At 39.4% G+C, this 16950-nt stretch overlaps 1 long non-coding RNA gene and 1 pseudogene across 2 annotated transcripts in view; one reads left to right on the top strand and one right to left on the bottom strand.

The window, feature by feature from the left end:
- Positions 1 to 2288: 2288 nt before the first annotated feature.
- The window catches only part of LOC105995192, a 37882-nt gene continuing 23220 nt past the window's right edge, over positions 2289 to 16950 (bottom strand). For both annotated transcript variants that reach the window (XR_001175552.1, XR_001175551.1), the window contains exons 3-4: positions 4624 to 4736; positions 2289 to 2372 (exon numbers count right to left, since the gene is read on the bottom strand). This is a non-coding gene — a long non-coding RNA (uncharacterized LOC105995192). The remainder of the gene's footprint in view (positions 2373 to 4623; positions 4737 to 16950) is intronic.
- On the top strand, positions 5932 to 6466 carry LOC105995191 (annotated as a pseudogene).

Here is a 16950-nt window from a genome sequence, read left to right as displayed (position 1 = left end):
AACCACCAGGCTCATCACTACTCAATTGCCCACTTCTCTCCAGCTAAAATCTGCTTTATTTTCCTTCCTGCAGCCTGTCTCCTTGGTTAGTATTCTGGTCTCTATAATCAACTTAGGTGTCTAATTACACAGCTATAACTTAATTGGCCCTAGCTGCTGGTTGCTATGGTGATGCAGCCAGGGGCTCTGCTTACTAAGAGGGAACCTGATGTGGGAGGGGACAACATGGGGAGAGGGATGAGGTTAAAATGAAAATACTTTAATAATTCCCCTTGGTGATTGAAATTCCATTTCAAATTCCTGTTACTCTGTCTCTGTGAAATCAGTCTTAATTATAATAACATTCTTTCACTGGAGACTATTCTAAGGTTTCACATACTCAGTACGCATGGTGTTCTCACAGAAAAGCTTTGGAAAAGACATTCAGAGGGATGATGAACGTGATCCTTATTCTTTACAATATATTTTATTAACTATAACCACCATGACTTGCAATAGGTCTTCTGAATTTATCCTTCCTATCTTACTGAAACAACCATGAAAATGTAACAAATATACACAATGGACTACTTTTCAACCATAACAGAAGGAAATTCTGTCATTTGTGACATGAATGAATCTATCTCTTCTTCTGTCCCAGGATTTCAGTGAAGATGTCCATTACATTTAGTTATGACATTTCCTTAAACTTCAACAGTTTCTTAGATTTTCCTTGTTTATGATGATCTTAAGAGTTTAGAAAATTCCTTGCCATGTGTTTTGTAGATTGCCTCTCAAGTCATTGTGTGTTTGTGTGTGTGTGTGTGTGTGTGTGTGTGTGTGTGCTGGTCTTGGGCTTGAACTCAGGGTCTGGGCATGGTCTCTGAGCTTCCTGTCCTCAAGGCTAGCACTCCACCGCTTGAGCCATGGCTCTACTTTTGGCTTTTTAAAACAGTTTATTGGAGGAAAGAGTCTCACGAATGTTCCTGTCCAGACTGGCTTTGAACCTTGATCCTCAAAGCTCAGCCTCCTAAGTAGGTAGGACTGCAGGTGTGAGCCACCAGTGCCCAGTTCCTCAACTAATTTTTTTCTTGAGTATTATTAAGATTATGGATTAGGGATGAAAAGCTACAGAGGTAAAGTGCCATTCTCACTATGTATGACACTATCAATATGATTTAGTGTGTGTTTTGGGGTGGGGTAGCGTGGGTACTAGGGTTTTAATTCAAAGCCTTGTACTTGCTAGGCTGGTGCTCTACCACTTGAGCCATGTTCCCAACCCTTTTTACTGTAGTTATTTTTCTGACTAGGTCTTCTCTTTTTTTCTTTTGCACCAGTCCAGAGGCTTCAATTCAACGCCTGGGTGATGTCCCTGAACTTTTTTGCTCAAGACTAGAACTCTACTACTTGAGCAACACAGATCTACTTCTGTATTTTGGGGGTAGCTAATTGAAAATAAGAGTCGTTTCCCTTATTTGCAATTACTAGTATACATCCAAGACAAGCAGAAACAGTCAGATAAGTTGATGTTAGGCAAAATGAACCCCAAGATAAGGGCTCAAATGTTTTTTCTTTCTTGCAATTGTTTCTAACATATTTATAAGATGATTTCTTTGTTGCTTTGTATGTCCCTCCCCCACGGTATAACCCATTTTCACTGTATTTGATGTTGGCATAATTTATGGAGGGGAAGGGGAAAAAAAAGTCTCACAGATGGACTTTTCTCCTGGGGGGGCTCTGAAGTATGATCACCAGCTCTCAGGTAGGATTACAGGCATGAGCCATGGGCACTTGGCTAAGATCTTCCATTTCTGCCTGTGTCTGGCCTTGAATTTTGATCTACCTAATATCTTTCATGTAAAAGGATTACAGAACTCTAGCCATATCCACTTTATTAAGTGAAGTGTTTTGTTAACATTTCGCCCAGGGTGGCTTTGAACCTCCAACCTTCAGATCTCTGCTACCTGAGTAGCTGAGATTGTTGTCTACCACATCCAGCCACATTTATTCATTCCTGATGTTGACCTTGACCAACTGGATAAGGTAGTGTCTGTTAGCTTCTCCAATATAAAGTAATTCTTTTCCCCTTTTTAACCTATACTCTTTACAAAGAAGTCATTATGTATAGTTCACATTTAAGGAGTTAGGCTTTTCTATTTAATGACTGGCATCTTCATAAATAATTCAGAATAATTCTGCATGGAAGATTTCTCTTTAATTTATATTTTAATTCAATAATTATGGATCCACAATCCGTATGGATCCATAAACACTTATTTTATAATTTAGGCTATCACCCAATACTTACTTTTTGTCTTAAAATTTTTCAGCTTTGGCCATTAGGAATCCTATACCAGTAGTTGAGTCAATCGTTCTTCAAGGAGCTCTTATTCCTTTAAGTAGAGAATGATAGTAGAAAGTAAGATCTGGAGTTGGGAATGTGCTTTAGTGGTAGAGTGCTTGCCTAGCATGCATGAAGCCCTGGGTTCAATTCCTCAATACCACATAAACAGAAAAAGCCAGAAGTGGCATTGTGGTTCAAGTTGTAGAGTGCTAGCCTTGAGCAAAAGAAGCTTGGGGACAGTGCCCAGGCCTGATTTCAAGCCCCAAGACTGGCAAAAAAGGGAGAGAGAGAGAGAGAGAGAGAGAGAGAGAATAAGATCTGATGGCTGGAGGTGCTAATTACCACTGGGACACTGTTACTTCTAGACAAGCTCTTGGCTAATGAAACAAGGAAATATTTATCTGTATACTAACTCCTCTATATAAGAACATATGTAAATACTGCCATATGTTGGCATCTATAGCTATGTTAAGCTAAACATCAATTGATACAGATTCTTCCTGTGTGTGCTAGTATTGGGATTGAATTCAGGGTCTAGGCACTGTCCCTTACATTTTTTGCTCAAGACTGCCACTCTAGCAACAGTTCCACTTCTGGCTTTTTGGTGGTTAATTAGAAATAAGTATGTGCCTGGGCTGGCCTCAAACCACAATCCTCAGATCTCAGTCTCCTGAATAGGATTACAGGAGCAGGCCACCAGCGGGTAATTGACATTTTCTTTATTATTGTTATTTAAATCTAGGCATTAGAATGCAGGGGGCATTTCCCACTAGCAAATAACCATTTAAATTGCATTTAGGGGATTTCAGGATCTGACTACACCTTTTCAGAATCTCAGGCTCTTAAGCCCACACTGTGTTAATGTGGCAGAAACAGACAGGAATAAAACACCAGACAGCAGCTTTTTGTGCAGCATGCTGACTGACTCTTTTTCTTCTCCAGTTCTGGGGCTTGACTTAGAGCCTGGGCACTGTCCCTGTGTTTTTTTGCTCAAGGTTAGTTAGTGCTTTATTATTTTGGGCCACAGTTGCTTCTTCCTTGTTTTTTTTTTTGTTTTTTGTTTTGGGGTGGTGGTGGTGGTGGTGGTGGTGGTAGTGGTTAAGTGAAGGTTAAGAGTGTCACTTTCAGGGGCTGGGAAGGTGGCTCAGTGGTAGAGCGCTTGCTTTGAATGTCTGAGGCCCTGGGTTCGATTCCTCAGCACCACATAAGCAAAAAGAAAAAAAAAGCTGGAAGAGGCGCTGTGGCTCAAGTGGTAGAAAGCTAGCCTTGAGCTAGAGCTGAGGGACAGCACCCAGACCCAGAGTTCAGGCCTCACGACTGGACACCCCCCCCCCCAGATCTCAAAAATCAAACAAACAACAAAAAAAAAGAGTGTCACTTTCCTACCTGGGCTACCTTCAAACTGCAATCCTCAGATCTCAGCCTTCTGAGCAGCTAGGATTATAGGTACCTGGCTAATATTGATTCTATAATAGGCCAGCATAGGGATTGCTTCTTCCTTCCTCTGCTTATCTGTAGTTTCCAAATAAGAAACCCGATTCCTACCAGCTGACATCTACTATTCAATTGTTCAGTCCCATACATGTGCTAACATCTGTATCAATAAGAATGCAGAATTTGTATACAGTTTCTTTTGTCTTTAGTCCCTGATTCTGTTTTTTCATCCTTTTATAGTGTGAGGCTAATTCAGAAACTTTAATACATTGAAATTGTCTGGTTACCTTCTGTATGTCATAATGGGAATCACCCAACTTCCTAAGTGATTTTCAAATTTTACCTGTATAAACATGTACTCCTTGGTATAAAGTTCTAGGGATTCTGACAAAAATATAATATCATATACCCACTATTACAATATAATACAGAACAGTTTCACTAACCTAAAAACTCCTCCGTACTTCACCTTCAGCCATTTTACTGTTGAATTTTATTGTACAGAGCAAGGGCTCAAGCTATGCCTCTAACTCTAGTGTGGCATTTTTTACTGAGGTGTTCCAGCAAGTCTGTTTCTAGTAGCTTCTGCTTTAGGTAAGCAGTATATTTGTGGCTCTGGATTCACCTATCTCCCTCCTCTTTGGAGGTTGTGGTTTGCCCTGTGACATTGATTCTCTAATGAGTCTAAGGAAGTTTCATTTTCCATTTATTCTGATTTCTCTTGAACCAACAGGAATGATGAATTCCAAACTCATTACTTATTAAAAACTGAAACCTAAAACGCTGATTGTTTTCTATGCAATCATATAAAAACAACAGTTCTCCTTTTTGTTTTTCTTTCTGCCTGGTGCAGGGTTTGAACTCACTGCTTTTTGCTCTCACTCAGGTTGTTTGCTCATGGCTGATACTTTATCACTTGAGCCATCTCTCCAGCCCAGCTGTGTGTTGGTTAATTGAAGATGAAGTCTCACAGAATTTTCTGTAAATAGAAATAAAACAATGATTGGATATCAATTTTCATTTACTTTGGAAACAGTTGAAATGATTAAGGTTTTACAGACAAAGGTGTCATTAACATGCTTGAGGGAATACAAATTGGCATTACTCTTTCTTAGGGAAATTTAGCAGCATCTATGGAATGCATAACCAAAAATACCATACTCTGACCCAGCATTTTCTCAAGGAAGAAGAATTACTAAAGAAATCGTTTATCCGGGTGTCAGTGGCTCATGCTTGTAATCCTAGCTACTCAGGAGGCTGAGATCTGAGGATCATGGTTCAAAGCCAGGCCAAGCAGGAAAGTCCGTGAGACTCTTACCCGAGCAGGAAAGTCCATGAGACTCTTACCCCAATAAACTAATCATAAAAAGCTGGAAGTGACGCTGTGGCTCAAGGACAGATCCCAGGCCCTGAATTCAAGTCCCAGGACTGGCACAAAAAAAAAAAAGAAAAATAAATAAATTATTTAGCCAAACATACTAAAGTGAATATACAAAGATATTTGTTATAGCATTGCCAAAATTATCTGTATGACAGGATACTGGTGAAGTAATCATGGTAGCTACATATTCTGAAATACTAGTCATTAAGCATGATGGTAAGGGTGTCTTATTTCTATAAGGGTGTCTGTTTCTACTCACGTCTTACCAGAGGTAATCGTTACTTAGTCTAACACAATCACAGCAATCTTATTCTTTTTCATGGTGATAGATTTGGATTACTCGTTTCTATTTGGGGAAAACTTTTTTCAAATTAATTTCATCATAAGGATTCTCTAAACCTGTTTGTACACTCACTTCAAATGGGCTTTATTATATTTTAATAGATGTAAATATAATGTACTTGATCATATTCACACCCCAGAAAACTTTTTTATCCCCCCTTCCTCTTCACAAATAGTCTTCTACTTTCATGTGCATTAAAAAAAAAAATCCAACTTTCACATATGAAATCTGCACCTTTCCAAGTCTGGCTTACTTTGTTTAATATGATGGAGCTCCAATTTCTTCCATTTTCCTGCAAATGACAATTTTATTTTGACTAAAATTCCATTTTTATATGTACATTTTCTTTACATATTTGTCTGTTGATGGGCATTAGGTTGTTTCTATAACTTGGCTATAGTGAACAATGCTGTGATGAACATGAGTATACAGGTGTCTCTACTGTAAGCTGATTTCAGGAATATAACCAGGAGTAGCACTGTAGGATCTCCTCTTTTGAGGCACCTTCATACTGATTTCCTTCGGAACTGGTCTAATTTATTATTTTACCAACAATGCATGGAAGGATTTCTTGCCATTAAAAATGAACATAGTCTCTCTCTGCCATCTTGGAGCCTGTGAAGGCCTGCTGGGAACAGGACTTATAAAAGGCAAAATGTCTGGAAGGCTATGGTGCAAGGCCATTTCTGCTGGCTAAGCGGGGTCTCCAGAACCAAAGGGAACACACGGTTCTCCTTAAAATTGAAGGCGTTTATGCCCGAGGTGATGCTGATTTCTACTTGGGCAAGAGATGTGCTTATGTATACCAAGCAAAAAACAACACAGTGACTCCTGGCGGCAAAGCTAACAAAGCCAGAGTAATCTGGGAAAGGTAACGCGTGCCCATGGAAACAGTGGCATGGTTCATGCCAAATTCTGAAGAATCCTTCCTGCTAAAGCCATTGGACACAGAATCCGTGTGATGCTGTACCACTCCAGAATTTAAACTAATGAAAATTAAATAAAGTAAATCTGTGCTCTTGTAAAAAAGAAAAATGAACATAGGGCTGGGTGCTGTTGACTCACGCTTGTAATCCTAGTTACTCAGGAGGCTGAGATCTGAGGATCATGATGCAAAGTCAGCCTAGGTAGGAAATTCTGTGAGATTCTTATCTCCATTGAACTATGAAGAAAAAGCCAAGTTGAGCTATGGCTCAAGTGGTAGAACACTAGTTCTGAATAAAATAAGTTTAAGGATAGTGTTCAAAGCCCTGAGGTCAGACTGGCGCGCGCGCGCGCGCACACACACACACACACACACACACACGCACACGCACACGCACACGCATACATACACATACACAAAGAACACAGGGCTGGGTGCTAGTAGCACTTGTAATCCTAGCTACTCAAGAGGCTTAGATCTGAGGATCAGGGTTTAAAGACAGCCCAGGCAGGAAACTCCATGAGACTCTTATCTCCAATTAATTACCCATAAGTAGAAGTAGAGCTGTGGCTCAAGCTGTGGCCTTGAAAAAAATATGGGGCTGGGAAGGTGACTCAGTGGTAGAGTGCTTGCCTTGCATGCCTGAGGCCCTGGGTTCGATTCCTCAGCACCACATAAGCAAAAAGAAAAACGCCGGAAGTGGTGCTGTGGCTCAAGTGGTAGAGCGCTAGCCTTGAACTGAAGAGCTGAGGGACAGCACCCAGGCCCAGAGTTCAGGCCCCACAACCGGACCCCCTTCCCTCATTAAAATCCAATATAACAAGTAGCTAGAAAATACAATTTTCAGAAGAATATATATATATATATATAATACATATATACTTATACATACATGTACGTATGCCTACGTGCACACATACATATGTGTGTATAAACATTCACTACTAGAAACTACAAAACAGTACCATAAAGCAAAACAAATGTCAACATGATATATAAATTCTACTTGGATACTATTTTAAATATCTATGAAAGCTCTGTGCTAGCCAGACAGAAAAAAATGGAAATATTAAAGAATTCCATTTACTCAAACAATGTGATAAAGGTAGATTAGATAAGGTTGTAAAGAATGGCACTAAAATATATTAGAGCTAGACAGGAAGATACTAAATTTTTTTAAGAAGCAAGGAAATCTAAACAAGAAAACAACAATATTAGCAATACTCATAAGAAATGTAAACATGCATGAAAAAATTAAAGTAAATAATGGCTTTTTGATCTCAAGAGAAACTAATCTTTTCTACATAGAGTCTCTTGTGTTTTGGACTAAAGAACAATAGCTGAAGGCAAGGACGGTGGCTCACGCCTGTAATCCAACTACTTAGGAGGCTGAGATCTGAGGATTGCAGTTCAAAGCCAGCCCGAGCAGGAAAGTCCATGAGAATCTTACACCCAATTAACCACCAGAAAACCAGAAGTGGTGCTGTGGCTCAAAGTGGTAGAGCTCTCACCTTGAGCTGCAGAGCTCAGGGACAGCACCCAGGTCGAGTTCAAGCCCCATGACCGACAAAAAAAAAAAAAAGATAGCTGGGACCTGTTGCAACAATGAGAAGTACAAGTTGTCATGTCGAAAACGAGCTTTACAACGTTGGTGGTGGGGGGGGGGAGGCTGGGAAGGGATGTGAAGAGTAAACAAAGGAGGCTGCAATGCTTGGTAAGAAATGTATGCATTATCCTGCCCATGTAATTGTAATCCCTCTGTATAGTATGTTCACAAATAAAATTAAATTAAATTAAAAAAAAAGATAGCTGGGAATGTTGGTGAAGGCCTGTAATTCTAGCACTTAGGTTAGGTAGGAAGATCTCAACATTTGAGGCCAATCAGGGCTGCAAAGTGAGAACCTGTCTCAAAAAAAAAAACACATGACCAGTTGGGTGCTGATGGCTCAGCCTGTAATCCTAGCTACTCAGGAGGCTAAGATTTGAGGATCATGGTTCAAAGCCAGCCCGAGCAGGAAAGTCCATGAGACTCTTAGCTCCAATAAACCACTAGAAACCTGGAAGTGGCACTCTGGCTCAAGTGGTAGAGAGCTCGCCTTGAACTGAAGAGTGCAGGGATGGTGCCCAAGACCAGAGTTCAAGCCCCACAACCAACAAAAATAAAGTAAAATCATATATATATATACATATATATATATATATATGGAAGGGAAAAACTGGGGGAAAGCAAAGGAAGGGGTGACAACATCCAAAAGTGAAATGTATACATTACCTGGATTATGAAATGGCAACCCCTTTGCACAACACCTTAATAAAGACAATAAAATTATATTTTTTTAAAAATGCAGAAAAAAAGTTGTGGAAGAAAAATCAAATAATGAACCCAGCTTACATCAATTTCAAAACTATTTAATAAGCTGGGTGCTGGTAGCTCATGCCTGTATCCTAGCTTCTCGGGAGGCTGAGATCATAGAATTGTCATTAGAAGCCAGCCTAGACAAGAAATTCCATGAGACTCGCCTCTCCAATTAACTACCAAAAACCTAGAAGTGGAGCTGTGGCTCAAATATTAGAGTACCAGTGAAAAAGCTACAGTACAGTAGCAAAGGCCTTGAGTTCAAGCCCCAGGACTGGCAAAAAACAAAAACAAAACAACACAACCCTACACCTTAGCTTGAGATGTAGAATGTGTGGGATTGAGGTCAAAGGTATTAAGAGAATTATTAGTTTTGTTATATACTAGAGTATCTAGGATAATTTAAGACATAAAATTTATACGCCTAAATAAAATAGAATTGATTGGTTACATGGGAAATGTTGCTTGTTTGAAAGGCTTAGAGAAAATAAAACACTATTTTTACTCTATCTATTTCAGATGTATAACAGGATTCTAACAGGATATTTTGATATATATTCACACAGTAAAATGCATACCATATTATATAAAGCTTAAGATATGAATTTAAATTATTAGAATTATGAATAAAGTCAGAAGATAGTCGGGCACCAGTGGCTCCACATCTGTAATCTAATCCTATCTACTCAGGTAGCTCAGACTTGACAATTACAGTTCGAAGCCAGCCTGGGTAGGAAAGTCCCTAAGACTATTATCTTTAATTAATAAGCAAAAAGCCAGAAGTGGAGCTGTGGCTCAAGCCTTGAGCAAAAAAGCTAAGAAACAGAGACCATGCCCTGAGTTCAAGCTCCAGTACTAGCATACATGCACACACACAAACTGACATGAAAATAATATAATAAATTCCACCAAAAACTTTTTAAAATGAAAAGGGAGGAGAGGGAGTTAAGAAACAAAACTGGTTGAATCTTGTTATTATCACAGTGAAACCTCTTTGTAGAAGTGACTTATGCTAATAAAAAAGAAAAAAATCATAACATACAAGTTTAACCAAAAGGTTGTTTTGAAAACCACTTTCTAGGACACAGATTTTTCATAATTGACTGGCTAGATGGAAATAAACTGAAGTGTTGTCAATAGATACACTGGAAGCATGTTTTTCTTTTTATCTATATTTTATAATTTTATCTATATTTTATGGTATATACAATATACATATATTGTTTATTTAATAATACATACTATATTATAAATTATAGTAATAACTAGTATACTATCATGCGGCTAAATAAGGCAGTCTTAGTTCTTTTAAAACTAAGAGCTGGGAATGTGGCTTAGTGGTAGAGTACTTGCCTAGCGTGCATGAAGCCCTGGGTTCGATACCTCAGTACCACATAAAAGCTGGAAGTGGCACTGAGGCTCAAGTGGTAGAGTGCTAAAAAAAAAAAAAAAGAAGAAGAAAAGGAAAAAAACTAAGATAACTTTTTTTTTTTGTCAGTCCTGGGGCTTGAACTCAGGGTCTGGGCACTGTCCCTTAGCTTTTGTGCTCACGGAGAGTGCTCTACCACTTTGAGCCACAACACCACTTCTAGTTTTCTGGTAGTTACTTGGAGATAAGCGTCTCATGGACATTCCTGCTGAGGCTGGCTTTGAACCTCAGCTCTTAGCCTCCTGAGTAGCTAGGATTACAAGTATGAGCCACTGATGCCTAGCACTAAGATAATTTTTAATGCTAATCAACTTCTGGGAAATTTCTTAACTTAATGTAAAAATTAAGATAAAGTTCATTCACAAATAAACTCACTCACAGTGTTCTATTGAACAATGGTCTATCTCAAGTCAAAAGTCAGGTCTATGAAGTGACACTGTCTATTGCATAGGTGTTTGAAAATTAAAATATGGATATCAAGCACATATAACAGTAATGGGCTGACAGTTAAGAGTTAAAGTTTTAGTTATGATGACTATTATTAATCTATTGAGCTATGGATAAAGTATTTTACATGTTTTGTGCTTATTTCTACTATATATTAAAAACAAAAAGGAAACAAACAAAATCCCAAAGAAATGATAATCTATGAATATCCCCTCACCCTCAAGAAATAAAAGCCACTTATGAATCTATTAGTTCTACAAGCACCACTTAATAGACTGCTGAGTAAACTCTGGGTTTCCATAAAGACATGCTGAGACAAGGACAGCTATAGCTATGGCCTGTTGAAAGCCTCATCTTGATTAGTCAAACAATGCTGTCTTCTTTACTGCCCGAAGGTTTCATGTGTATCATTAAAAACTATCCACAGCAAGTTTCAGTAGAAGCCCAAATACAGTTATTGTTGGCAAGACTGCAAATTTATACAACCCGCTTTGAAAACAACTGACTTTTTTTTTTCTTTTTCCTGGTTCTGGGGCTTGAACGCTGGTCCTAATCACTGTCCCAGAGCTTCTCTTACTCAAGGCTAGCATTCCAACACTTGAGCCATGGCACCACTTTTTTTTTTTTTAATTAATTGGACATAAAAGTCTCATAGGCCCTCCTGCTCAGGATGGCTTCTAACCAAGATCCTCAGATTTCAACCTCCTGAGTGGCTAGGATTATAGGTGTGAGCCATGATACCTGACATTTTATATATACACATAAACAGACCCATTGAGTTAAGGAGGCCAGGTCTGGCCTGTGCCATAATGACCACATGGTGGATGGTAGAGTCTGGCATCTTGTCTTCATGTTGGGGGAAGGAACCCCCTCCCCGCCCCATCACCTGCCTCGCAGGTAATGGGCGTGCCCTGGACCCCTGGAGGCAGATGTAGGCACTTGGCTGATAGGTTACTTAATCTGTCAGTCTAGTGCCTGGGACTGGGAATTTACTGAAGATCTGTGCCCTGGGCAGCCTAGCCAGACGAGCCTAGCCACAGGACTCCATGCCACGTGTGTCGCCATGATCGTGTCCTGTGTCCTGGCTCCTGGCTCGTCTCCAATCATCATGGAGTCCCAATTCAGCTCTCCATTGGAGCTGAATTGGCTTGTTGGTATTGTTTTTGTTCTTTCTTTCCTCTTTAGCATGTTTCCTAGCTGTGTTATGTGTATTTGCATGCTGCATGCCTTTGTAACAACTGGTGGCCTATAGCCTGTTAACTGTATAATAAAGACTCCAATATTCTATATTTTAAAATGTGGCTTCTGGGATGATTTACATTACAACAACATGACTATATTAAAATGTTTTATACATTAATATACTTATATAATGTATATGTATCTATAACATATGCATATATACATACACAAACATGTATATAAGCTAGTAGTACTTTGGCTAGGTATATAGTCAGAAGAAGCTATTAAGCATGTAGAAAAAGATTTAATAATACATCTAAGCATTATTTGTAAAAGGAAAAGCATTAAAATAACATTCCTGAAAACAGAACTGATCAATAAAATGTGGTGAATTCATACAATGCAATATTACAAAACAATGCCAATGAATGAACTAGAAATACATGCAATATAGACTGGTCATAGTAAAATAATACTGTATGAGAGAACCTGTGAGAACGAAATATAGCAATTTTAGGTTTGGATTCCATTTTGTCTGGGAAATGTGTCAGCAACTCCCCTTGATTCCCTTGGGCCCAAATTCCAGGAACAATCCTCTATGGTAAATTCCACTAACTACAGCTAATCAGCAGATAACAGTCACGGCTCAGACCATCTGCTTTAGCCAATTATTTTGAAGAGCATCAACCCCATGAACCAGCCAATCCCCAGTACCTGGTTGGTTCCTGCCACTGGTTACACTAATCATCTTTTAGAATTATTTTATGATTTTCCCGTGGTCTGATATGATTTGTCATAGAAGTCCCTAAAAATCCTATAAAAACCCTGCTAGAGAAAGGGTCGGGGGGCTCACAATTTCTGACCTGCTGCGTCAGAGATTTGTGAGTCCAGCTGGAGCGGTAATAAACGACTCTCTTGTACTTACATTGGAATCGACTCCTTAGTGCTCTTTGGGGATCCTTATCTGGGAACAAGAAACCAAGTCCCAGAAAAATATATACAGCATAATATAGTTCTGTTGAACTACTTAAATTCATACACATGTATAATTATATAAATTTTAAACTTAGATGTGAAATTGTAAAAATAAAATAACAATGATCAGAAAATTCAGGATAGTGGTTTAGGTCCTAGAATGATATAAGGAGACAGAATGAGGGGCAACCCATAGATGGTAAGCATTGTAGCATTTGGATTCAGTGGTTGGTTAATTATAGTATTTTTAAAGCCCAAGGAAGAAACACTGGTGACCCTCAAGAATTTGAGTCATATTGGAAGCTTGCCAGGTATTCACAGCAAGACCTTGTTACATTGTTAAGAGACACAATCTCATAAAACACCAACACAAGACAAGGTCATTCTGAGACTAGAAGACAGTGAGAGGAAACAAGACTACTCCATCAATTTGTCTAAGCATAGACAGTAACAAGGTCATTTTGCAATCTGAGAAAAACAGAAAAACATCTTCTCTGCTACTTCTCTACTAATTACTAGTCAGCTAGTGTGATGAGATATACTGAAATATGCAATGATAGAATAATCTCTACTTCTTAAAATATTCAAATGTAGAGCATCATTTCCTTTAACCCACTCCCAAGCCCAAACTCAAGTCATATTATTCAGCCTCTCAAACATTCTCTTCATAAGACAATAATAGTCTTGTTACTGTGTATTCTCCTTTACTATAATGAATAATGAATTCAATATGCTCAACTACAGATGTAGTCGTGATCATCTTTGGTTAGAAGCCACTCACAATCTACTGAACAGATACTATGGAACTATCTGGGAGTGTAGCTCCATAGTCAAGCACATGCGTGGCCTGTGCAAGGCAAGGCCAGTAAAAGGGGCTTTAAAATTAGCATTTTTTTTTGTCTGTTGTGGAGCTTGAACTTTGGGCTTGGGCATTGTCCCTCAGCTCTTTAGCTCAAGGTTAGTGCTCTACCACTTGAGCCACAGCACCACTTCCAGTTTTTTGGTGGTTTATTGGAGAGAAGTCTCATAGACTTTCCTTCCCCGGGTGCCCTTGAACTGGGATCCTCAGAGCTCAGCCTCCTGAGTAGCTAGGATTACAGGCCACTGGCACCCGGCTAGCCTTTGATTTTTAAACTTGGCTTTTCTCATCTCCATTTAGGAAATACTATGCTGAGAATGGAAATGGTTCCTGCGGTAAGGACTCTCTCCACTCCACCTCCAGTCACTAGGGCCCACACTACAGATGCATGTTTGTTCCATTGCTTTTTAATAAGGTATAAAACTGCTATGGGCAAGGCAGAGACAAATATGGGCTCTCTGCCCATATTTAGCCCAAACTGTAAATATGTTCATATTGTTTCATTTGTCCTCTTCCCTTTCTCTTTTTGTTTTGGTGCTGGTCCCAGGGCCTGAACTCAGGACTTCAAGCTCTTACTTGGATTTTTTTGCTCATGACTAGCACTCTATTACTTTAGTCATGTCTCTAGCACAGCCTTATTTGCTGGTTATTTGGAGATGGAGTGTTATAGTTTTCTGCTTGGGCTGGCTTCAAACCAAAATCTTTAGATCTCAGCCTCTGAGTAACTAGGATTATAAGTGTAAGCCACTGATGCCCAGCTCTTCCAGTTTTGTTTGTTTTTGTTAAGGTAATAAGTACCCTACGCTGGTTTTAAATTAGAGATCCTCCAACATCAAGCTCCCAACTCCTGGGAATACCACATGAAACACCAAACTTGACTCATTTTCTCTTAATGTAGGTGAGCATTTTAGACTCAGAGCTAAGGCCTTATGGCTGGGAGGCTCCAGTAACCAGCCCTGAGTAACAGCTCCTACACCCTCCACCAAAAAAAAAAAAAAAATGTTACGGAGCCCAGGAAAACAGCAGAGACTCTAGGCTAAAGCCTTCTTGAGCTAGTTACTTATGATTTTTCTATTTTTCAAACAAAGTCTTTCAGATTGTACTGGGTAAAGAGGAAAAAGCCTGGGGCCCTAACGGTAAGGTATGGAGGAGTCTATGTACAAATTCAGTCTATTACAGAAAAAGACAAAGATGGAACCAATTATGAACACAGCAGTACCATCAAGAGCACCAACCGTCAGTGAAAATAATCTCATGACTCACAGAGTGGCTTTAGGTCTTGGAAAGACAGACACTGCAGTGGCTCAAGCTACTGTTTTAATGACCAATGCTTCTGTCCTCTTACTCTATGCCTGCAACTTCCAGGAAGTATTTTTTTCCAGTTATGATTAAAAGAGAAACAAGTGGCCTAGTTTGCCAGAGGGGATGAGGGAGGAGGTTAGTACAAGATATTGATTGATCTAACTATCACTTGTTTGTCTTGCTTTCAAGGTTGTCTGGTGAGGTTCACTAATAGGAAAAAGAAGGATGTGAAAGTAAAGCATGGAGACTCTAGGCAGCAAGGGATATGGCTTCAAATGAAAAACCATGTGAAATCAACTGCTAGGGATGAGAGTACAAGACTATGAGTATGCATCATGACATTGCTGTGACCCATGGCATGCTGACAGTTACTAAATCTAAGACCTCCTTATAAAAATCCTCCCTCCGGACGTTTACACTAGTTTGTTCATTCTCCAGAGCAGTTCTTTTGGGGACTGATGCTGGCACTTTCCAGGGAGTGAGTTATATAAAACTACAACAAAGTTACCTATGTGGCTAGCAAGGGTTTGCTATCTGAAACCTACCTGTAAGTGACAATGTCTTTTTTTTTTGTCTTTTCACTTCCATTTTCACTGTTGTTGGGCCTCTTGTCATTGGATCTTTAACCTTCCATTGGAACCAAGAGTCTTTTGATTTGTAATTAGGTCTGATGGCTAGACTGATCACCACCCCTATCCTAAAAAAGGACAAGAAGAAAGGGTTTTATTCAGCTCCTTTCCTAGCCCCAGCAAACAAAGCAGTTTTGTATTAAACATATATTCAAAGATGGGGGAGAATGATAGAAGGGCATTGTACTCATAATCTGATTTGTGGACTTAAAACTCCTTTGTACAACTACTTAAATAAAAAAATTGAAAAATATATACTCATGTGGGGCACCAGTGGCTCATGTTTGCAATCCTAGCAACTCAAAAGGTTAAGATCTGAGGATCGCAGTTCAAAGTCAGGCCGAGCACGAAAGTCTCTGAGACTTATCTCCAATTAATAACTGAAAAAGCCAGAAGTAGAACTGTAGGTCAAGTGTTAAAGCACAAGATTTGAGTAAAAATAGCTCATGGACAGCACCCAGACCCTGCGTTCAAGCCCCGGCACATACACACACTCCGCTTTTCATTCCAAAAAAAGAGCAGGGGTTGGGGGAAGCTACTGAAATACTGAGAACCTCTGGCCAGGAAATCTGGGTTCCAAAAGTCAAGCTGGGAAAAGACTTCTTGTTTTGAAAAACTAAATTTATTATAACCGATTATAAGCAGAAATGAGCAGGCTAGAAATAATTGGGAGTGAAGAATCAGGATGAAAGGGTATAGTAATTGGATAGCTGATTATGAAATGCTTTTTCCCTGAGAAAAAGAAATGAGCCATTTTGAGTGATTGTGTGCTGGCTCAGACTGAGATAATTCCAAGGGCCTGGGGGAAGGAGAGAGGCTTTACTATATATGACTCAGACATGGTAGCAGGTATAGTGAGTGGACCAAACTGTCAGGAAGTTCAGCTAATCACTTAGGAGACAAAAGAATGGGAATTTGGAGGCTTGTTTAGCTTTGTTACAGAGAACAAAGAGGTCATACCTAAGTCACAGGGGACAGTATAGTTCTTCACAATAAGCATTTCCTGAAAAAGAAAATGTGTGTGTGTGGCTTGAACTCTGGGACTCACTCACTCATCTTGTTTGCACATGGCAGCACTCTATCACATGAGTCATATCGTGTGTGTGTGTGTGTGGCTTGAACTCTGGGACTCACTCACTCATCTTGTTTGCACATGGCAGCACTCTATCACATGAGTCATATCTCCATCCTGGCATTCTTCGCTGGTTAATTGGAAATGGAATCTGGAATCTCATGGACTTTTCTGCTCAGGATGGTTTTTGAACCGAGATGGTCTGATCTCAGCCTCCTAAGTTGCTAGGACTCTAGGTGGGAATAATCAGAACAAACAAAAAGGAGATTTCTTTAGTGATTTATTTTTTTATT

This window comes from Dipodomys ordii, unplaced genomic scaffold (genome assembly GCF_000151885.1).
Source record: "Dipodomys ordii isolate 6190 unplaced genomic scaffold, Dord_2.0 Scaffold116, whole genome shotgun sequence".
In the NCBI taxonomy this organism is placed as follows: Eukaryota; Metazoa; Chordata; class Mammalia; order Rodentia; family Heteromyidae; genus Dipodomys; species Dipodomys ordii.
The sequence above is the reverse complement of the archived record's forward strand: the minus strand, read 5'-3'. Positions and strand labels throughout refer to the sequence as shown.